The sequence below is a fragment of the Lissotriton helveticus genome, chromosome 2_1 (assembly GCF_964261635.1).
Source record: "Lissotriton helveticus chromosome 2_1, aLisHel1.1, whole genome shotgun sequence".
NCBI lineage: Eukaryota > Metazoa > Chordata > Amphibia > Caudata > Salamandridae > Lissotriton > Lissotriton helveticus.
In genome coordinates, this window is record NC_136059.1 from 1,588,384,475 (window position 1) to 1,588,408,949 (window position 24,475).

Sequence of the window (24,475 nt, forward strand, 5' to 3'; positions counted from 1 at the left end):
ACTAGCCCGCCTCCCCATGACATCTAAAAGGCACCGTGTCCTCTAGCAGCTGTGACACTTTGTTGAGTCGGGGTGCTAGGGCCAGACCAGAACAGAATGACAACAGACAATGTCCTCCAACAACGGACAGAATGTTCAGGCAGTACTCCTGGACCATGCATAGAACAAGCTCTGCGGACACTTCTCATGTACAAGCCAAATACTAATGTACTTGCAAAACCACTATGCCATGTACATTTTGTGTGCTACAGCTGCATGATGGAAGCCGGGCTCATGCCAGTTGACAATGTCCATGACAGTCAGACAACAGCCTCTCCCTGCTCAGGTCTCAGCAGAGTCAAAGCTAATGCAGACAGAGCAAAAGTCAGAGAGCTGAATGACAATTCATGTCAGTAGGCGTGAAAAAGGTAAAAGGATATTGAATCAGTCACTAACAGTTCCTGTTGCTGTTAAGTAGTTACGAATCCAAGAAGGCACAGGCAGCTTTGAAAGCAATCAGTTCCAAAAGACGATCCAAATCATCTTCAGCAAATAGGACTGCCATCCAATCCACCGTTTTGAAGGAACAGATGTGCTCCTCGCACCACAAGGATGGGAGGAGCAACCTGGGACAGGTTCGATGTAGGCATGGCACAGGAGCCATTACGCAAATGCACAGGCGCTGCTGGCAGCCTGTCTGACACATTGAAAGGCATCCCACAAACGTGTATCACAGAAGCATGCCTGGTCGTGGACCAACAAAGGACTCACCCACAGCTCATGATCCAGGGCAGCAAGGGATGTGTTGGAAAGGCAGACATCCATGGCCCAGTGAAAGATGCTTCTGCGACAGTAGAACACAGGTTGCACGCAGGTGAAATAGGCATAGCGGAAGGTTAGCCTATAACTGATGGTTAGCACAGCTAATGGGACACATCCAACGAGAAGCTGCATGCAGTCATGGTACAGTTGCAACTGACCGGGGTTCGTCTGGACCATAGGACGGGCAGACATGCTGAGAGAGTACTGTTAGAACCAGCTCTCAGCCATGCAGCTACAAGTAGTGATATCAAACCGCTAAATTCAGACTGAAAATTGGAGGAATGACACCCGGTAGTACTCCAAAAATAGCATGAAACGAAGGCCAGAGCCCACAAGTATGAAAAAGATGTGCAACGGCTTTTAGTATCAGAAACTTTCGATGAATTTTGTGTCAGTCCCCTGGAAAAAAGTGGGAGTGCCGTGTTCAACAGTGACTGAATCGCGCGGGACGGTCAAGGCAACTGGAAATCGAAGGTCTCAGGGCGGGTGTGCAAGCGACTACTTGTTGAAACTGAAGCACATTGTGCCTGCACACTCATTGAAGTATGCTTTCACTGTGGGATGTGAGGCCACAAATGACTACCTCTCACTGAACACTGGCAGGAAGCCCGCCATGAAGTTAACGACCTAACATGGTGTGGGCTAGAAATAGTGCAGATGAACACCAGAGGTGGAGACATGGACCTAAAACGTAAAAAACGAGAACAGTTTTTTATGTCACGATTCAACACTGTAAGGAAAGGTCTAAACACCAAAGAAGATTGGGAATGCATTCTTTAAAATATAGCATGACGATTAAGATAGCCCTACATGACTGGAGCTAAGATAAATAATTGTAAAATATTCCTTCTAAATAGATTAAATACTCAGCCGATCATTTCGAGGAGTCCCGTTACACTTGAAGAATTAAAACATAAGTGCAGATGGACTTCTTGATAAACAGTATTATAAGAAAGTAAGATTTGATTAAAGAATAAGAACCGAAAATGTATTAATCACGGTTATAATCAAGCGGACATGATTTAAAATGTCCTTTTTAATTGAGCAGAAATAAGAGCTAATCTTTACTTGAAGGAATATTTTTTTCCTATTAAACAAATGAGTAGAAACACAAGGCATCTAGAATGAACATTAGTGCCCAGGTTCTCTGCAAACTCTCGCGAGAATACATTGAAAAAACTAACCCTTGTGGTCGACGCTGAAGGGTAGCGGTACAGTAGTTCGGAAGGGTGATTGTGATCTTCGATATAATTTAAGGCATGCACCATGTGTTAACAGAGATGAATATTCCAGCTGAGAAGTAGGGCATGGATTAGAAACTACCTGAGAAGTTTGAAACACCGCTTGGTTCACAGGAAATGATGCTATAATGAAAGTTAAATAGGAGATAAAGAACGGAGAAGTAGGGTGTTGATAAGAAACTACCTGAGTAGTTCGAAACATCGCTTGGCGCACAGGAAATGATGCGGTAATTAAAATTAATTAGCAGAGAAAGAACGGCGCCCTTTCACGTATAAATTCTCCCCGAAAAGAACTCATCACTTATTTCCAAACGAGAAGGTACGAGTGGAGCAGGGAGGCCGATGGACCGAAAAACGGTAAGCGTTGAAGTTGGGTAATTGGTAGAGTAGAGCAGTTTATCCCATTAACACTAACTTTTAGTAAACAATGCTCTATTTGCGAGGGGGCTAAAACGTGCAGCCGAGCGAGACTGACGGCTTCAATCTCGAGCGAGCAATATCGGGGGCTTGATAAGGAGTAGCCTTGCATATTGACGAATGCCATTGCTAGGGAGCTAATATTTGTAGCCGAGCGAGTCTGGCGGCTTTACTTTCGAGCAGCTAAGATCAGGGGCTTGAGCTTGAGTTTCAAGAGACAACACTGCTTATTTACGAATGCCATGGCGAAAAAGACCTAGATACGATAATTAAGGATTCATGTTTAAGCAACATATATAAGTCAGGAATACTATAGAATATAATAAGAGTGATTTTAAATAATGAAATGACATCGGAAAATAAATCTTCCAACAGGAATTGGGTTGAAAGAGAACAACTAGCATTAAGACGAAATTTGCAAATCCTTTTCTCTAGAGCCTGACAATTGATGAAATCAGCTCTCGAAAAGGTCGACTTTGAGGAAAACAAACCTGTGCAAGTTTGAGCATCAAAGCATCCAGCCATGAGCTGTGAATCGGGCTTATTTTTAATAATAGCAGGGTAAGTGAAAAAACTCCCTCTCTTTTTTGAATAAGGAACAAAGAAACGGGCGAGTTATATCTAAAACGGAGTTTCCCCTTCTCTTGCCAAACAGGGTACCTGCCCTCCACTTACTATAAACGGTGGCTCCCTCAACCTTATGCGATTACACAGATATTTTGAAGGTAAAGACGACTGCTAATAGCCATGCATCAGCAGATATTCAGTATGATCTTTTTATTAACACTCTACACTTCTCTAAATTTAAAATAGTGCACGATCCACATGTGCCCAACTATCCAGTGAATTTGTACCATTCTGGAAGAGGTTGATTTGTATAAGCACAGGAAGAATCCTCGAATTGAACACCGAGGACTCAAATTAGTTTTCCTGTAAGGTATGCACCATTATAATTATTCATCGTGTAACAAATAGAGAATTTGATAAAGAGTAGTACTCTTTAGTGAGAAATTCTCTCCCTCCCTTGAACCCAAACCCAGCATACCACTTGTTTAATAAAAGAAAAAAAGGAATTACTTGTGCCCCGAATGTTTAGATATTGGTCCGATTGTATTTTTTTTAAAAATCAGAGTGATTGATGTACTTTTTACAAAAAAAGAACTAATCAGTTAATGTGTTTAATTGTATGTTTCTCTTTAATCAGAACCATGACAACTGTGTGGAATTTTAATCTGCTCATTATGTGCATTGACACATTTTTAACATTGTTTTAATAACGGCACTGTATATTTTTTTAAAGTATGTATTTTTGAATTGAATAAATTGTACAAATTTCTATACATCATTTTAAATTGGTTTGATCTTATTTTCCTTATTATTGTGATTTGTTGAACACGTGGTTATGTTTTTATTGGGTCTGGGAGTTCCTATTTTGTATCCTTTTGTCCAATTTCTGGCCAGATAGTGACTTTTCTCTCATTTCTATGTACCTCTCCTTGTCCCTGATTGGATCTATAAGGAGACCTCCCTGTTTTTTATATATATCACAAATGACTATCCACAATCACATATGGGGGAGTAAGGAGAACATTGCTACAGCAAGGAATACGGTGTGCAATACGAATTACATTGCGCGCTGCATCGCCGATTTGGCGCCGCAGCGCACGCAATGTTATTTGTTTTATTTATTTATTTATATACACAATTCTGGTGGGTCGCATTCCGGAGTTTACTACCCTCCATCCTGCTTCTCCCCCGCCCCCCCCCCCGCCCCACCGTCCCGCAGCACTCCCTCGAGGAGCCGCCACTGGACAGGATGTGTTGTGATGCTGGCTCTTGTGGGCACCCTTCTATGGTTTTTATTGTTCTGCGCTGTGTGATCTGTGACAACTTCCATCATGTCCATGATTATGTTATTAGGGGGATGGGAGCACACTGCTTCACCTCCCAGCACAGTTCACCCCTTGGCATTCTGGTAAATGCAGTTCAGTCATGATGCTTACTTGTCATGTGACTGAGGTGTTTCACCTGAGTTGGGCAGGGAGAGGTACAGAGGCCCGAGTAGATTGTGGGTGCTTCCTCAGCAGACACCAATCACAATGTATCTTACCCCTACTGATGTAAGAGGTTAACGCAACACACATTTGTCTAGAAATTCACAGCACTAACCTGCACCAACCTTGGTGACACACGACAACGGTAACAGAAGTCACCTTTTCAACTGAACTGCATTTATCAGGAGGTTAAGGGCCAAACTGTGTTGGGAGGTGCAGTTGTGTGCTCCAGTCCCCCTGATGTCCATGTTGATGGTGTTGGCTAGTGTTATCTGCAATGCATATTGTATAGTGTTGCCTAGTGGTGTGCTTTTGCAGTTATTCCATAATATGTCAACGCACTGTTATTTCCTTGTGTCTTTCCAGGTTCCTCCACTTTCTCAATGGATTTTCGCTTTTACATATTCGGATACATTACAATGTGAGTTAACATGCTACTTATTGTGATCAAAATGCTCTTGACACAAAGGCATTCTGTTTTGAGGTGTGTTTATTTTGTAATGAGTGACAGGTGAGGGGTGAAGTAGAAAGTGATGGGACACGGATATTTAGGGTAGAACACACAATGGTAGAGTTCCAAAGTCCAACTGAACACTCCCATCCTTGTGGCATTGTGGTTTCATATTTACAATAAAGTCAATGCTCGGTGTTACAGTGGTGACATTAGCGGTTGCTCTGAGAACTGGTACGGCACAGTGCTGTGCCATGGGATCCTCACGAGGTCTTTTTCGGACGCCCCCTCTGCCATTTGGCTGGGGGGGAACCTGCTACATGCTCAGAGGTGTCTGAGGATTCGCTGTGGTGTGACTCACCCCTCCCTGTGGCCGCTGCTGAGGTGGTGTGACTATCATCCGGCTGGCCATGGGGGGGGTTGGCAGAGATGTAAACCACATGCATGTCCCTCAGGACACCCCCAAGCTGGCCCATGTACTCCACATGTTGTCCCAAGTGAGTATCCATGGAGCTCTGCAGCCAGCGGAGTTCCTGCATCTGTCCCTGGTTCTGCTGGTATGCACCAATGACAGATAGCATGGTGTCCAGGGCCTCAGTCTCATTGACCTCCTGTGGCTGTCCCCCAGATGGCCTCCTACCTGCTCTACTGCCACTGACCTGTGGTGGTGCCAGGTGCAGCCACTGTACACTGTCCCCAGCATCCCGGGTCAGCCTGGGGGCATTTGCAACTGCTGGTAAAGGGACAGTGTTGGAGGCAGCGGTGGTAATGGTGGAGGTGGCTGCCACACAGGTTGTTGCTGCAGGGGTCTGCGTTGGCGGTGCAGCTGTTGTTGGAATTGTGGTGGTGGTGGGGACAGTGAGGGCCAGAGACTGAACTTTCCTGGGCACACCGGAGGGGCCAGGTAGGTCCTCCTCATCCGAAAAGACCAGGGAGTCTGCATCCGAGGGTTCACCTTCCTGGGGGAGGGACTGGCTGGGCTCGTTCATGGCATGGACGCCTGCTGTTTCTGGTGAGTCACCTGTTAAAGAGAGGTTATATTGTCGGCATGTTCAGTATACTGCACAACTTTGATGTTCATGTTTAGCACATTTAATTTGAGATGGCCTGTCTATTTACCTTGGTGCTACGCAGACAAATGATGGCCGGAATGCTGAATAGATCATGCATTCACCCCCAGTCAAGAGATCCCTGTGCCTCAAGGAAACAGTCCAGACTGAACTGCCAAGCCAGGTCCACCCTGGACCGGAAACAAGCCTCCTGGGACCGGTTTCTGGGTATTACCCTTCATCAGCCAGGCTAGCTTGAATCCAGTGGCACAGTGAGCAAGGGACCCACGTCTGGGCATACCTTTCCCACTTAGGATGCAAAGTGCTACGCAAACCCCGAAACCGGCCCTAGGATGCTTGTTTCCAGTCCAAGGAGGACCTGGCCTGGCAGTTCGGGCTGGACAGGTCCCATTAGGCACAGGGTCAAGACTGATTTGCATATGGCTGGGTTCAAACTGGAATGGCATGGTGAGCAACAAACGATGGATATAGGCCCAGATCTGTGTACTGAGGTGAATGTATGACATTGTTCTGCATTCTGTCCATCAATTGTTGTTTTTGCATTTGTCACCCCGAGTGGAACGGGTATGCCCAGATGTGAGTCCTGTGCTCTCCATGCCACTGGAGTCAAGCTATCCTGGCTGAAGAGGCGTGAAACCCCGAAACCGGTCCTAGGATGCTTGTTTCCAGTCCAGGGAGGACCTGGCCTGGCATTTCGGGCTGGATGGTTCCCATTGGGCACAGGGTCAAGACTGATTTGCATATGGCTGGGTTCAAACTGGAATGGCATGGTGAGCAAAAAAATGATGGATTTAGGCCAAGATCTGTGTACTGGGTTGAATGTATGACATTGTTACTATGCATTCATAACAGATTGTCAGCAGTTGAACATGATGTGGAGGTACATACATTGCTCGTTAGCAATGTGTCATGGCCGAAGAATAAAAATCATATATACAGATATTATATTTCCAAGTACATGTCCTCTGGTACCAACTGGTTGCCCGTCCGATTCAGTTCATGCTTGAACATTTGTGTCTTTTCTATGAGTATGAGTATGAATGTTATGCTTTTTGTACTTACCTCCTGTGGTTTGTGAGGTTTGACAGAGTTTCCATGCATGTGTTGTGTTGACCCGAGTCTTGCTGCTTTGAGGCAATAGGACTTGCACATTGGCTTTTTGTGATCGCATTCTTGTATTTTGCTTTGTAGTTACATTCGACTTCATCACTGACACTGTGAATCATGTGGCTTCTCAATGGTATTATCTATATGTGCACTGCCTACAACTTATGGGGGGTTCCAGAGTTGGCTACAAAGTGTAGGATGTGGGGGTCATTTGGCTCCATGCTGTCTGTGAGGGAAGACAGAGGGCCTTGTGGGAGATGTGGTCTTGCTGTCAGGGCTCAACATCCCCTTCCCCAGTGAGATGGCTACCTACCTGTTAGGAGGCACTATCGACGGGGTTAGCTAACACATGGCTGTGGGGTGGGGAGGGAGGGACATGCTGTTTGTGAGGGAAGACAGAGTGCCATGTGGGAGTTGTGGTCTAGCTGTCAGGGCTCAACAACCCCCTCCCCAGTGAGATGGCTACCTACCTGTTAGAAGGCCCTGTTGACGGGGTTAGCTGACACCTGGCTGTGGGGTGGGGAGGGTGGGCCATGCTGTTTGGAAGGGAAGACAGAGGGCCTTGTGGGAGTTGTGGTCTTGCGGTCAGGGCTCAACATCCCCCTCCCCAGTGAGATGGCTACCTACCTGTTAGGAGGCACTGTCAACGGAGTTAGCTGACACATGGCTGTGGGGTGGGGAGGGATGGCCATGCTGTTTGGGAGGGAGGCCAGGGTGCATGAGCTGACTACCTACCTGTGAGGTGGAGCTGTGTAAGGAAATGCTAGCCTTGTGGTCCATTCATATTGAAAGCATGCATTCCACATGAATTTGATGTGGGCTGGCGATTGAGGCTCACAACAGTACATTGCAGTGTGATGGGAGACATTTGTTAGTACTTACCAGCCTCCACTCCCCCTCGATTCCCGTGAGACTCTCTGGATCCAATATGGCAAGCACCTTCTCCTCCCATTCGGTGAAGGTTAGTGGTGGAATGGGAGGGCAGCCACCAGTTCTCTGGGCCGCCTCGTGGTTCTCCTGTGCCCGATGCTTGACCCGGCCCTTGAGGTCACCCCACCGCTTCCTGATGTCACACACAATTCGTAGGGTGGTTGTAACTCAGAGAAACTCCTGACTTGGATATTGCTCACTCTTACATGTAAACAGGAGATATAATAAACAATAAAGTTGATCACATTTTCAATACTTATAACCTATAACTATCAAAAGTCACATTCCTAGACAGTTCTTTGCAACTATGGGTATCTTGTGACTGGAGAAAAAAAAGAATTAGAAAAATGGAAACATCTCCCTGTACAAGGAGATAGTATAAAGTACTTAGAAAATAATTCAACATCAAAAATTTGGATATGGAAGCACATGAAACTAAAGGAAAATTGATGCATATATGCGCTTATGCTAAGAACGATTGTAGTGGACACTAGAAAAAAATGTCCAGGTAAAGAGATATATCATTCTCTATTTGTAGGTGTTGCAAAGATGTATGTGAAACAATTGCTCATGTGCCAGCTGCGTGTTGTAATACAAATGATATAAGAATTAAAAGACATAGCAAGATTTTGGAGCTTCTTGTTGATCGAGCTAAAAGATGTGGTTGACTCACATACAGGGCACATCATTTAAAGATGAGTCAAAGTGAACTAAGAAAACCTGATTTAATGTTCACCAAAGATGGTATTGCTGTGGAGATTCATGTTTCAATCCATTATGAAAACTCACAGAATTCCCTTGAATAACCGTATGAAAGTAAATTCAATTATTACAGTGAACTTTCTCAAGAAACTGAAACCCTCACAAACTGTTCAACTATGAAATTAATGCTTTCATTGTGGGTTGTCGGGGAGTGTGGCCTCAATGTAACAATGGTGTTCTAACTCTTCTAGGACTGTAAATTCCATTACCCCACCAGACAAAGGTATGCCTTACACCAATGATTCACTAATATGGGTGTGGGTTGCACTCGTGTGGTATTGAGTTAGAATGCCTTATTCAGCGATTCAAATGGGGCTGCGACTAGCAAGGGATGTCACCCCTTGTGTACTATAAAGCAAAAACTAATCACAAACTGAATAGCTTGTGAGAGTCGCGCAGTGTTCACCTGGTGAATTAACACCTTTTCACAATAATTATGATCATCGCAATGTTACATTTTCACACTGTTATATTTTCTTCATTTGTGTTACACAAAATACCAGACAGTTATCTAAATTATGTACATAACAATTGGATAAATCAACTTATAACAAAACACTAAGGGTGGAGGGTCCTAGGGGAAATTTTTACGACCAAGACTGCTATACCCCCTATCTACCATATATACCAACAAAGAAATAGCAGTGGGTCACGGGACTAGCTACGTTATGTATCCTTAGAACAAAACTACTGTGTTCAAAAGCAAATGTGAAATCTTGCCAGGGGAACCTCCTCTGCGTGAGAGAGTTCCCATCAGTCCGCCATCGAGACCGCCCTTCATCATCTGAGTACTCTCAAACTTAGAGGATACTGATACCCACAACAGACCGGCAGATGCTTTGAACCTAGTTTGGGGTGAGTATGTCAGTGAAGAAAGGCTAAAAAAACAAAGCGTGTCTCTAAAGGAACTGAATAGCAGTGCCAACTAAAGTGAAAGTGCTTCAGTGAAAAAGTGAAATACAATAAAATTGGGTAGTGACGGGGAAATCCTTTTATTATGCACCCCTCCACTCCCAAATCAATAAAAACAGTGCAGATGGTAGTGTAACAAATGACTAACAATAGGAATATTAGGTCGACATGTTTCTGCAGACAAACGGAGCCAGGTGGTCTCCTGCTGCTTCCTCAGGACCATTAGTGCGACTGCTATACATATAAAAGAATTGATATCACCTGAAAAGTGCGATATGTTTTCATCCTCCTGGCTTCAAAACACAACATTCAGCAGGGGAGAGACCGGATACATAAAAAAGAAAAGACCAACAGAGCACAATCAGTGACTGTAAATATGTGCTCAGATCAGCAGAAAAATTAGTCTGACTTATTGCGCTAGTTATAAAATGCTAGCCAATTGTGGGCCACAAAGTCTACCACATTTAATAATTATTCGTGCTCACTCACCTATTAGGCAGAAGAGAACAGCCCCACCTCACCTGGCATCAGCTCAGGTACTAGGAGCACCGCTCTAGCAGAAGGAAAGATTAAAAAGACAGCTGTGGGAAATATGTCTCCCTAGAACCACAGCAATTCGCCCATCTCTCACGTGCCACATCGTGCTCCTAATCACTTCTCATATATTCATTCCATTTTAGCGACCAGATGACTACCAATGTAATAGCATCTGCGATCAAGCCCCTCACTGTTATAAAAGAGGCTCAGGTAGTAACGGGTGTATGCAGGCTGCCGTGTCCTCTAAGCGGCAGTCACTGAAGTCGAACCGGCTTTTCGACACACTCTATGCGCTATCAGTCACGTTACACACATTAGGCTAATCGTGTTGGGACCAACACTCTCACTGCTATTAGCGGGCAGACAAACTCTCACCTCTCTGTCGGTACACCGGTCGTCCCTCTGGGCTGTATCTTGGGGAGGTGTCGACCCGGTGTACCAGCGGCTACTAAGTTCGTTTCCGGCCCCCGCGTCATGCGTGCGTGTGACGTCACCAAAGCGTGCCACGTCCAATCTCTTGGGAAATGTAGTTCTCTAATCGTATACTGCCCATTATGCTGAAAATTAACAGCAAATGTTTATGAGCATCGTGGGGTTCCGTCGCAAAACCGCGACATGCAATTAAATTAAATGGTATACCTAATTAACAAATTAGCAATTGCAGACTCAAAACTACGTTCTACCCGGCAAAACCATTTCATAATATACTAACGCCAAAGAGCGGCGCGAATACATGGCAAGTACTACAAATAACCATGCGCCATAACATCATGGGCGCAGCATTACCATAGTTCGCCTCTCATTGCGTGTGCATATAATGAAGTCACTATGGCATCCTATAATCATGTAACCATGTAACTCTCATGTAATTCCCTATTCCTGCAGCACCATGACCAAAATTAAGATGTCGATGTACAGTACTACACATGATGGGAAGTCTGACACAAACAGGAGCTCTTAGAATATCTTTATAAAAGTCTCCTAGAAAGACCCAAAAGGAGCCTAATGTACTGTGGAGAAAGATTCTTAATCAGAATGTCAGCCAGTAGCTCCCATCAGCGTGTATATGTAGTTATAAAAGCAATCATGCTGATTAGCCACAGAGATATCATTGCACTCACTACCGTATATAACTCGGGGAACAAGTTTCAGAGTGACATCCAAGGAATGTCTTCATTTAGCCCCAATTTATCAGTCTTGAGTCTGAAAACCCATTTCTGTTCATGTCGGAACAGGAAGGTAGCGATGTCTGTACCTTCTAAAGGAATCAGCGGTTGATCCAATACTGTCCAATGTGGATCAGTGGGCAGATGTCCCACCTCTAAGAAGTGGTTGGTCAATCTGGTCGCTTGCTTAGAGCACCTGATTGAGCTCTTATGCTCAGAAATCCGTACCTTAATTTTTCTGGTCGTCATTCCTACATACTTTTTTTTGCAGGGACAAGTAATCAGATAAATAAGGTTCGTGCTATTACAGTTCGTGAATCGTCTGAGCTGCCAGGGCCGGTCAGTGCCAATGTCAATATAATATGTCTTCGATGTTTGAGGACACGCAGCGCAATTCCCGCATGGATGGTGTCCTGTAACAGCAGGTAAGTCCCACAATGTCCCTACAGCTCGAGGAATAGTTGTTTTCGGTCTGGTATGAACTAGTTGGTCTCTCAGACTCTGTCCTCTTTTAAAAGCAAACAGGGGAGGTGGCAAGGAATCAGTGCCAGTATTTAAAATCCTCCAATGTTTCTTTACAATTTTTTGCACTTGGTTTGAATGTGTGCAGAAAGTATTTACAAATGTAATCCTTTCCTGTTTGGGTTTAGGGGGCATCAGCTCCAACAAGCTCTCTCTGTTATTATTAGAGGCCCTCTTCTTTGAGCTCCGAATCAGGCGTTTTGGGTAGTTCTTATCGGCCAAATTAGCCGCCAATGTCCTTGAATGGACCTCAAAAGCGGGCTTGGTGGAGCAATTTCTCTGTATTCGGAGGAATTGCCCAAAGGGCAAGTTATCCCTCAGAGACTTCGGGTGGCAGCTCAACAGGGAATTCCTCGCCATGGGTTTGCAATAGAGTTCAGATTGTAGCCCTGTTGCTGAAGGTGTAATTAACAGGTCTAGAAAGGCCAATTGGTGTTTATCAAATTCAATAGAGAATTTGAGGAAACGATTCCTCTCATTCAACCAGAGGTGAAAAAGCTGTAGCTCCTCCACCGTCCCACGCCAGACTACCAGGACGTCGTCTATATACCTTTTCCACAATCGCAGACAATGCTGGTAAGGATTCGTGTCTGCGAAAATGTGGTCCTGTTCGAATTTATGGACGTACAGGTTAGCGAGACTAGGAGCAAAGACACTGCCCATACTAGTCCCGCTAACCTGTAGGTAGATCTACTCCTCAAACTGAAAAAAAAATTCAGTCATGGCCAAAGTAGCCAAGGTCATAATTAGTCTTGCCGGTGTGATAGTTTTAAGATCTCTATCTTTCAAAAGTCCTTCAATCACCTCCAGCGTTTCAGTCTGGGGGATAGATGTATATAGACTTTCAACATCAAAAGACACAAGGATGTCCATATCTTCGTTGTATTCGATGTCAGGGAGAATCTTCAGAGCATCTTTTGTATCTTTGAGGAATGTTGGCATTTTCCTCACTATTGGCTTCAAGAAGAAGTCTACGAAAGTTGAAAGAGGCTTAAGCAGTGAACCTATGCCCGATATAATGGGCCGGCCAGGTGGTGGCCGTTGGGCCTTATGTACTTTCGCCAGTATATAAAAGTACGGCATTCTAGGGTTCACTGTGCAAAGATATTGAGCCTCTTTTTGGGTTACCCAACCTTCAGCCAGAGCTTCCTCCACTATATGTCCAATTGCTGTGGTAAGTCTGTCAGTGGGATCACTGGCAAGTTTGCGATAGGCCTTGGTGTTATTCAGTTGGCGCAAACACTCATCTCAATACATGCCTGAATCCAGAAGGACAATTGCTTCCCCCTTATCTGCTGGCTTTACTACCACACCCTCGTTGTTGGCCAGCGTTTTCACTGCCTCATGTTCTTTACTTGACAAGTTGATGAAAGTGCTTTGTTGTTGTTGTTGATATAATTCTCTTATGTCATGGGGCGCTAGGTGGCGCACTAGTGTATGGACGCCTTTCTGTGAGGCTCCCACATCCTGGCGAACATTATCCTTCATATCTCCTAATTTTTGGTAACCTCCCGGGCTGAAACAAGTCTCATCTGTGCAGAGGACCCCCAGGTAGCTCCGGTTCGTTTTATGATCTGAAGGCTGGCGGATTGCAGCTGGGAGAGGCGATCTCATTTCCACCGATCCTCACTGGCGGAGGTGACTGCACGGCCGAGCGGCTGGACTGACGGCGCGAGCCCGGGGACGCAGTGGTGTAGGCTGGGCCCCCTTTGGCGCGAAATCGCTGGCTGCTGAAGCGGCGGCGGCGGAGCGGGACGGACATTGACCCCCTGGCTGGGCGCTGGCATCGGCACCGTGAGTAATTTGCTGACCGGCTCTGCAGAGCCCTACTTCACTAGCGCTTTGCCGTCCTACAACCCCTGAGGCCCCTGATGGAGCGTACTACTTGTGGAACATTTCAGATGCCCTGCCGTCACACGGACAACATGGCGGCCTCTCCATGCGCGAAGATAGCGCTGCGGCCGGAGTGACTCTGGATTTGCCTACCAGTGTCGCCTTTGAAGTCCTGAGAGCGGTGGAGACTTGCTGGAACTGACATATGGTGGGGGCTGGTGTTAGCTGGAGGGATCGGCCCGCAAATCACATGCCGCGAGGCACTCTAGTCCCTACCAAGTGACCATCTCCCCTGCAGGACGGTGCCCCCCCCCCCCCTATCCATTGCTGTGAACACTGATCACCGCTCCCTGGAGCAAGGACATTCTATGGTGTGGAAGACCGATATCCTGTATTGGGCAAGTGTGCGCGGGAATTGACTCCTCACCGCCAAATTTGCGTTTGGGTTAATATCTGGACACTGGCCTGGAGGGGTACACTGCTACTGCGATCTCCTTGACCAGGGTGCTGTACTGGCGCCTGAGTGCAATCCGACCACTGGAATACGTGTGTGCACCCCTTTATGGCCTGCTTGATTGCGTTATCCTCAACTCCCAGAGTAGGAACGCTTCTGACCAACCCGCTCGACCTTGGGAGCTTTCGACGACTACTGAAGAGTGCATGGTGAGTCCGCTGGGTCACACGACCTCTGTGGTGCTGTTGGGCCTAGACTGCTGGCTGTACGCGCGCAAGGGTTTCCTCCCCCCCAGACCGGCGTGTGTTTTCACAGAATACGGTGATTGATTCTTCCCGCACCTGCAGGAGGCAGGAGCAGGCTCAAACGACTCAGCCCGTTGCTTATAGGGGTACACCATTCTGACTAGTGGCGAAGATGGGGAGACCAGACGCACGCCAACCGAAACTCACATTCGACGCTACAAAAAAAGCTACTCGCACTAGCCCCGAACAACAGCAACAGACAGCGGCCAGTGGCTCGAGTGATGGCCAGCCAACCACGTCTACAGATGTCCAGGAAATCCTCCGGGAAATGCGCCAAGGATTTGCGACCATAGCGGATAAGGTAGACAGGATGTCTTCGCGTATGGATGCTGTTGTCCATAAATTGGATGTCCATGAGGGGAGGCTAAAGGAGGCGGAACAGTGGATATCGGACGTCGAAGACACTTCCACCCAACACACAACGCGGCTTACTCGGATGGATGATATCCTGCGCACTATAGCAGCCAAGAACGAGGATTTAGAAGCGAGAAGTCGGCGCAATAACATACGCTTGGTGGGTATACCGGAATCCACCAATGTGGGGAAAATGGAGGTCTATGTGGAAAAGCTCCTGCTAGCGGCGGTCGGTCCGGAGGCATTCTCACCCCATTTCATAGTGGAAAGAGCGCATAGATCCCTTGGTCCTGTACCCAAACCGGGCATGAAACCGAGACCTATCATCGCCCGGTTGCTGAATTATAGGGATAGGGACGCTGCCTTGCGGGCAGCTCGTACCTCCAAAAGGCTCTCCTTTGAAGGCAATACTTTCACGATATACCCGGACTTCACGCCTATGGTTCAGGAGGAAAGCCGTAAATTCTTGGAAGTCAAGGCGAAGCTTCGCAATCTCCAGGTGGATTATGCTCTACTCTATCCGGCTCGACTACGAATCACTTTTCAAGGGCGCCAGAGGTTCTTCACGAAACCACAACAAGTGGAAGTCTTCATCAAACACTACAGACGTACAGCGCATCAACATGGAGACGGAGAGGATGAGCCCGACCGGAGACAGGACCAAGTCGAGGAGGATGAACATTGACTCCGCGCCCTCCTCCTTTGAAACTGACTTGTATTGAACGGACTCCTGTGCGTGAGTACTGGCCAAAGGGTAACATATAGCAATGCCATTGCCTGCTGCGTTCTTTTGTTTTTTTTTCCACCTTCAGATGTGATGGGACTGGCAATTGGTCCGGGGGAAGCTGAATGGATATTTCGCTCGCCGGGTACCCCCTCCTCTCTTCCAGTGACTGGTTAGATCCGGTCTGTGGGAGCTAGTGGAGCAATGGGGGAAGTGTGTTGCCACCTGGAATGCTACCTAGAGGGTATGACCCACTCAGTTCTTGTTGGTATGGGGTATGTTCTCCCCCGTTTCTGTTGAGAGGGGATGGGTGGGATGGGAGGGGAGATGAATCTGGCATGTTGGGGTTGCTTCAGTGGGAGGCTGGGAGGGCGAAGCGGAATGTTAGGGGGGCATGTGTTTTGAATGGGTGCTGGTTACACAAATTCACAGCTGACATGGTCTGCAGATTGACCGCTGCATGCAGAAGCATTTACACTTTATGGTTAATTGATCTTTTGCAGGGTACCTTCGTAAAACTGTACACAGCATACGTACATGGCGCCAGGAGTAGTTAACAAATGAACTTTTTTGTCATGGAATGTACGGGGGCTTAAGGACACACGTAAATGCAGACAATTGGTGGCATATTGGGATAGACATGATGTACAGGTAGTTATGCTACAGGAAACTCACAACCCTCCCTCTGTTGAGTCCGCTTTCGGTAGGAGATGGGCGGGCGTAAGGATCTTCTCGAACTACTCCTCGTATGCTAGAGGTACTGCTATCCTTATTCATCGCGCCCTTCCGTTCACGCTTCTGGGTCAATATATTGATAAGGAAGGGAGGTATGTGGTTTTATGGGGGAGATTGGGGGGGGGGAGACAATCACTATCGCCAACTGTTATGCTCCTAATGTTGATGACCCTCATTTTTTCACTGCACTCTGGGGGATAGTGATGGATGTGGGTTCCACTCATTTAATATGGGGTGGTGACTTTAATGTGGCTCTACTCCCGAGGCTGGACAGGGCAGATGGATGTTCGTCGTATCACCCTGGAGCGAGGGGGGTCATTCGTGGGATCATAGATGAGGAGGGATTGGTTGATGCATGGAGACACTTACATCCGGACACACTTGATGGCACACACTTCACCTCATACACTGGCACTTGGGCTAGAATAGATTATATTCTTGTGTCAAGGGGTTTAGCTCCGCATATCCTGAATGTGCAACATCTACCTAGGACACACTCAGACCACTGCCCAATCCTACTGACTATTGATATGCCTGGATTTAATAAACCACGCCCGCCATGGCGACTGTATCCTAATATCCTAGTAGACACGGTGTTCCGGGAGGAGCTCAGGGAGGATATAACAGAATTCTTTCCTCGTAATAAGGATACTGTGGATAGTGTGGAAACGGTCTGGGAGGCCTTCAAAGTTACGGTTAGGGGGTGGTGCATCGCCAAAAGCTCTGGGGTACTGAGAGACATACAGCGTACGCTCCAGAGGTTGGAGGACAGCCTGCGGACACTGGAGAGAGACATGGTGAGAGGGGGTTCAGGAGCGGCGCAGACAGAATTTAGGGCCACATTATCTGAATACGAAGCGGAGGCGCACAGAGAGGTGCAGTTTAAAGGTAAATACTGGAAAGCCCGCGCCTACAATGAGGGAGGTAGACCAGGTAGAGCACTAGCCGCGGCAATTCGCGTGGCGCGTGGCTCAAACACCATCTTGGAATTGCACACTACTGACGGTGGGGTATGTAAAGAATCAGCTGGCATATTGAACACACTCCAAGCACACTATACACAACTTTATACGTCTCGGACGTCTGGGGCCTCAGGCCTGGATGATTTTTTGGGGGATGTTGCACTCTGTTGGTTAAGTGATACCCATCGGCAATTTCTGGGAGCCCCAATTGAGATAGACGAAGTGAGGGACGCCATAATGTCTTTGGTCAATGGGAAGGCACCTGGGCACGATGGGCTACCCGCGGAGTTTTACAAATGTTATGTTGACATCATGGCGCCTGTCTTGCGTGAGGTGTTCATAGACGCCCTGGAAGTGGGTGTTCTGCCGAGATCCATGCGAGAGGTTGTAATCACATCATTACTTAAACCGGGTAAAGACGCCACACAGTGTGACTCGTATCGCCCTCTATCACTGTTAAATTGTGATGCCAAAATTTTGGCCAAAGTGCTTGCTACGAGGCTCTCGCTACTCATGACCACGCTCATATTGCCTGATCAATCAGGATTTGTCCCTACGAGATCTACATCACACAACCTCCGCACTGTCTTCTCCCTGATCCAAACTGTTAGCCCTGAGATACCGCTCGCTGCTGTCTTTTTAGACGCATCGAAAGCCTTCGACTCCGTAGAATGGGGGTTCTTATTTACGGTATTGCAGAATATGGGCTTTCCTCCGATATTTGTGAATTGGGTGCGCCTCCTATACACGGCTCCGAAGGCAAAAGTCCTGGCGAATGGACTCCTAACTGACACTTTTGCTATAACGAGGGGTACCCAACAGGGATGCCCCCTCTCCCCTCTGCTCTTCGCCATTGCAATTGAGCCACTGGCATGTCGCATCCGACAACTGCATAAAGCCAGCGCCTTTAACTGCTTTCAACGACAACTCTCTATTTCGTTATATGCTGACGATGTCACGTTATACGTCAAAGAGCCCCAAGTTACCTTGAATACTTTGCTGCGGGAGTTTGTCGCCTTCGGAGGCCTGTCTGGCGTATCTATAAACTGGAGTAAGTCCCAATTTTTCCCCCTGACGCCCGCGGTGTCGGAATTCCAACTCGATTATCCTCTTGAATGGTGCTCCTCGGAGCTGCGCTACTTAGGGATACAACTTTCGAGAGACAAGGGAGACACATTGCGGATGAACTATGGCGTGGCTATAACTAAACTGGCTGACTCGGTGACCCGGTGGATCAAACTACCTTTGTCCTTGGCGTCTCGAGTCTCCCTCATAAAGATGGTGGTTCTGCCGCGTTTTTTATATATGTTCCTCAATATACCATACCACCCTGGTGCCTTTTTCTTCAAAACACTGCGCTCCGAACTTATCAGACTGGTATGGGGGGGCAAACAAGCGCGTATTCGGTGGGCTGTTATGACACAACCTTATCATATGGGAGGGTTCGATATCCCCGATTTTGAACTTTATTACCTGAGTGCGCAGGCACACTACCTGTACTATTGGGTGAAACCAGTAGCTTTTATGCCGCAGATTGCGGCAGAGGACTGGATTGCCCACCCACTGCCACTCTCTGGGGTGATTCATGCCCCCAGCTCAGTGCTGGAAATGCAGGCAAATACGGTCACTTGTACAATGGACGCATGGCATAAGATTGGGAAACGTTTACAGGCCCCGTTGCTTTATACAGCACGCTTGCCGTTGACGTATCACCCACATCTGGCGCTTTATCAGGAACTGGGTTTTCGGAACATGTGTCGTCGGTTGAGAATCCAGACATGGGGCGATCTATTCCAGGACGGGGTCTTTCGCTCTCGGGAACACTTCTTCGGTGACACAGTGCCTTCACCCCTGGAGGTGTTTTATTTCCTAAGGTTGCGAGAGGGCCTGAAGACCATCCTACCGGAATACCCTCAGGAGCCCCCCAGTGTAGCTCCGCTTACAGTTGTGCTGAGTAGCACGGATGGTGCACATCTAGTCTCCACTATATACAAAACCCTTCGGACTGAACTACCGACCGTAGAGAGTACGGCTAGAATGCACTGGTCCCATGACCTCGGCAGAGACGTCACGGATGACCAATGGGAATACTGCTGTAACTTGACTGGGGAGGTGATGTCTAGCTGTCGCTTTAAAATTATACACTACAAGTTCCTCCATCGGCTGTATTACACGCCCGCAAAGAAAGTCAGATTCGGCTTGGCTGACACAGATAAGTGTGAGAGATGTGGACAAGAAGGGGCGGACTTCCTCCATTTGGCATGGACTTGCATGCAGGTGCAGGAATATTGGTCGCAAGTTTGCGAGAATCTCTCCCTTATGCTAGACACTACACTGGAATTGGATCCACTACTGTTCCTACTGGGCTACACAGCGCACATAGCGAGGAATGTCAGAAAATACACTAATGTTGCACTGTTACTGGCGAGACGACATCTGGCTTGCAGATGGGGGCGGGGGCGAGCCCCTAAATTCAAAGACTGGTTGCGAGATATGTTATATTGCCAGGAACAGTGTGGCATTTTCTCTGAGTTGCTGCCTCTGATGTCTAGGCCGGCTGACATCTGGGGTCCTCTGCAGACATATCTTCTCCTAACTGCTTCACAGGAGGCAGAGGGGACTGAAGTGATTGATGAGATCCCGCCAACAGATTCGGAATAGATAATGGGGTTGTAAGAAGGACGGGAGCAGGGAATGGTGAGGAGCCTATTAACCCTACTACTGTTATCCCTTCGGACGTATGAGTATCCACTTGATCATTATTGCAGTGTGTTTGGTGGGTTCTGTGGGGTTGACAATTCTGCGTCATTGTGATTGCCTGCAGTTGTGCGATTAGATCACTGATTTACACTGACTCTTGCCTAAGCTACCATAGAACTGATCTATGTTGCCTCTCCTCTTAGAAGGAATGGCTTTGTATTGTGGCGGTCCTGTGCTATGCATTTATAATAATTGGTATTACGACTCTATTTGCACATCCACCCCCTCAGATGTTGTGTCCCTGCATGTTGTTGTCTGACTATTCACGAACTTGCTTTGACCCTGTCGCAAGCTGACACCTGCACTACTACTGTATTGCTGACCGAGACCATCAGGTTCCCTATGTATTCACAATTACCACAGATACCACCTTCGAAATGCATGTGTATCGCTGCCGGCCTGACATGGTTGTAGGCACACTGCTGTGTATGTAACCACACTGAACAATAAAAGTTTATAACCAAAAAAAAATTCTCTTATGTCATGGTCCACTGCCTCCTCAAAGGCTAGGACTTTCCCTGGAAGTCCGACCGTGGTGGGATTGAAAGTAGATGGCCTCTTGAGGCCGGTGTTCTCTCCACTCTCAATACTCACGGAGTAGAAACTTTGTTTATTAGCAAAAAGGTAATGCAGCCTGATTTTACGGAAGAATTTTCCCATCTCAATTTGAGCTAGGAACGGATCACCTTTGTTTGTGGTAACAAACCCCAGCCCTTTATTTAGGACCTGTTCCTCAGTGTCAGTTAGTACATATGTGCTGAGGTTTATTACGAGGCTTGTCCTCCTGATGTCCCTGGTTGTTCCTGGGGGATTTTCTTCCTGTTCCTCAGATCCATTGTTAAGGGGGGCAGATTCCAGCGAACCTGGCCTTGTTGCTGGGCCCTCAGTCGTCCTCTCGACCGTCCCCGGCCTTGTCCTAAAAAAGACTGTTGATTGTATTCAGGATAAAACTGATGTGGGCGAAAGGGACCCCCAGAAGGAGGAAAAGTTGGTGGTCCCCACGGTGCTAATTGCCACCACGGTGGAAATTGTGGATGGCCAAAATGTTGGTTATAGCCTCTCCAATTTCTCCTATTACTTCCCCTGCCTCTATTTACATTCTGTGTATTCCCCTGATTAGAGGAATCAGAATCACTCGATCCTTCGTCTGAGCTTGACGTGCCGTACGTCGAACCTCCTTTGCGTCCATTCTTATTGAATTGCACAGGTACGTAAGTGTCGCTAGTGTACAGATACACCTTCTCAGCGGAGAATTTGGCAAGATCTTTTTTAAACTTTTCAAGTTTACCAAATAGAATGGAGTCTCTGAACTCTTTGCTAGCTTTATTACCTTCTTCCTGCCCTTTCGAAAAGGCTTTCCCTGAAATAGTTGTCCTGATTTGCCCTTCTAGGGTCTGTATTTCGACCAGAATTTTATCAGCCATCTTTTTTGCAGTCTTAATAATGAGCACCAACCAATCACGGGTACATTTCCATGCTATTAAATACCAGTCCCTGAGAAAGTCTTTGTCATCAAGAAATAAACGGGGAGCGTTTGTCACAATTAAGCCACTCGGGGCACAGTTTCCCCGCAGGTATTCAGCCATCGATATCCCGTGTACACAGACTCTAGCCTGATTCTTTTTCAGTATTAAGATCTTGGCCCATCCATCATCACTAATAGCCTGGGCAGAAGGCAATAGATCCAATACGCTCGGGTTATCAGCCAGAATTGATTGAACCTCGGCCTCGTCAAACGCCAACCCTAAATTGGTGGCCATAATTATGAGAAGTTACCAGCACACCTAACGTGCCCGCAACAAACTAGCAAAACCTGTAGTTCTAATCTACTTTCCTTTCCGTAGCGGGTTAAAAAATGGACCCGCAGCCGGGGCTGCACAACAACAACAAAACACTAAGGGTGGAGGGTCCTAGGGGAAATTTTTACGACCAAGACTGCTATACCCCCTATCTACCATATATACCAACAAAGAAATAGCAGTGGGTCACGGGACTAAATACGTTATGTATCCTTAAAACAAAACTACTGTGTTCAAAAGCAAATGTGAAATCTTGCCAGGGGAACCTCCTCTGCGTGAGAGAGTTTCCATCAGTCCGCCATCGAGACCGCCCTTCATCATCTGAGTACTCTCAAACTTGGAGGATACTGATACCCACAACAGACCGGCAGATACTTTGAACCTAGTTTGAGGTGAGTATGTCAGTGAAGAAAGGCTAAAAAAAGAAATCGTGTCTCTAAAGGAACTGAATAGCAGTGCCAACTAAAGTGAAAGTGCTTCAGTGAAAAAGTGAAATACAATAGAATTGAGTAGTGACGGGGAAAACCTTTTATTATGCACCCCTCCACTCCCAAATCAATAAAACACAGTGCAGATGGTAGTGTAACAAATGACTACCAATAGGAATATTAGGTCGACATGTTTCTGCAGACAAACGGAGCCAGGTGGTCTCCTGCTGCTTCCTCAGGACCATTAGTGCGACTGCTATACATATAAAAGAATTGATATCACCTGAAAAGTGCGATATGTTTTCATCCTCCTGGCTTCAAAACTCTCTCACGCAGAGGAGGTTCCCCAGGCAAGATTTCACATTTGCTTTTGAACACAGTAGTTTTGTTCTAAGGATACATAACGTAGTTAGTCCCGTGACCCACTGCTATTTCTTTGTTGGTATAAATCAACTTATATCCTATACAAATCTCGCTATCGTACATTATACATAATGCATTAAATAAAAATTATTGCAACAATTCCATTAACGTTGCCCAATGCATTTCAGAACCAAATGGTTCCTTCCTCAGGGGCTGATCTGTAAATGAAATGAATTATACCAAGATGTTAGTGTCCATGGTGATTACAAAACCCATTTATGTGTAATTGAAATGCGCTTGATATATGTCTACCTTACTGACTCTAATATGGAGTTCCTAAGGTTTCAAAGACACCTTTTCTGAAAAAACCAAAGTAGCACAGTGACTGTATGCTGTTATGCATCAGTTTCTACTATGTGACACAACAATAAAAATACCAAAAAGACCTGAACATGCCTAGGCTTACCATTGGGAGCCAAATCACAGTACTTGATGTTACTGTAAATAAAAATAAATTGAAAATGTCAAGTAACACTCTCATGTCGAAGAGTTAAATACAACCCTTAACACAAACTCTGAGGCGATCATACATTGTTATTCCTTTGTCAATGCGTACTGCAAAACATGTAAACAATTGAATCCATACGTTAGAACACCTTATAATGTGGCTCACCATGAGTGAAGTAACAAAAAAACTCAAGTAATCTTACCCCGTTGTCTCTATCACAAACGATAATCGGAAAGGAACAAAAGAAACGTCCGATATAAACTTCTTCATTGTATGAATAAAGAATGTTGCATAGATCACCAAATCAACTGCGTTTGAGCCATCCGTACCTGAATTGTAATCCGACAAGTCGTAAAACTCGAAATGACATTTGCCTCGCCAAAAAAACGCGTCTCCATTTAATCAAGATGTAAAGATGACGGACTTCAAAACAAACGCGCGACACTCTAAGTTCGATATTGGGGGCCATCTTGGAATGGGGATGGCAATTGCGAAATCACCATGCTTCTTCTAAGATGTTCGTTACCTTACGTGATAACATAAATATGTTCCTAAATAAAATCATAACCAATACAAACTAATAAAATGTCACAATGTGGGTACTATTAGTACCGGCGAATTCTCTGTAATGTTAATGTTACGATATGTCAAAATGCAAACAAGAATAAAACGGCGGCAGACCATCAGCCTGTACATGATCAAAATGATCTTCGAGAAATACCAATGTTTTGAATTGATTTGATGGGTATTTCCCCAACTTTACACCATGCCAATTACTCAATCGGTATCCCTTTCCAATGAAATATCGGGGACCATCTTGGAATGGGGTTAGTACTTACGAAATGACCATTCTTCTAAGTTGTACCTTGCATACGTGATAGCCTGAATGTGTTTCAAGATAAAATCATAGCCAATATAAACTAATATCAACTAATAAGATGTCCCAATGTGGACACTATTGATACCGGCGAATACTCTGTAAGGTCAATTTTACGATATGCCTATATGTAAAAAAGATGAAAATGGCGGCAGACCATTGCACTTCCTGAAAATAATCAAAATAATATAGAAAAAATACCAGTGTGTCGGATACATACAATAATGATTGCCCCAGCTTAACCCTATACCAATTACTCAATCGGTGTCCATATCCAACTCATCACTATTTACGAAATCTATATTCATATGTCTCTCTCAATACTGCTGAATACAACTTGTGGAATGTAAACAATCTCCAAGGTAGTACCACTGGCCCCCTATATAAGTGATCTAACGTATGG

At 46.2% G+C, this 24,475-nt stretch overlaps 1 protein-coding gene across 1 annotated transcript in view; it reads left to right on the top strand.

Moving 5' to 3' along the window:
• Window positions 1-4,884: 4,884 nt before the first annotated feature.
• Window positions 4,885-24,475, top strand: part of SLC49A3 (solute carrier family 49 member 3) — a 484,926-nt gene continuing 465,335 nt past the window's right edge. Inside the window, exon 1 of the mRNA XM_078676555.1 lies at window positions 4,885-4,934. The gene's annotated coding sequence lies outside the window, so the exon portion shown is untranslated. The remainder of the gene's footprint in view (window positions 4,935-24,475) is intronic.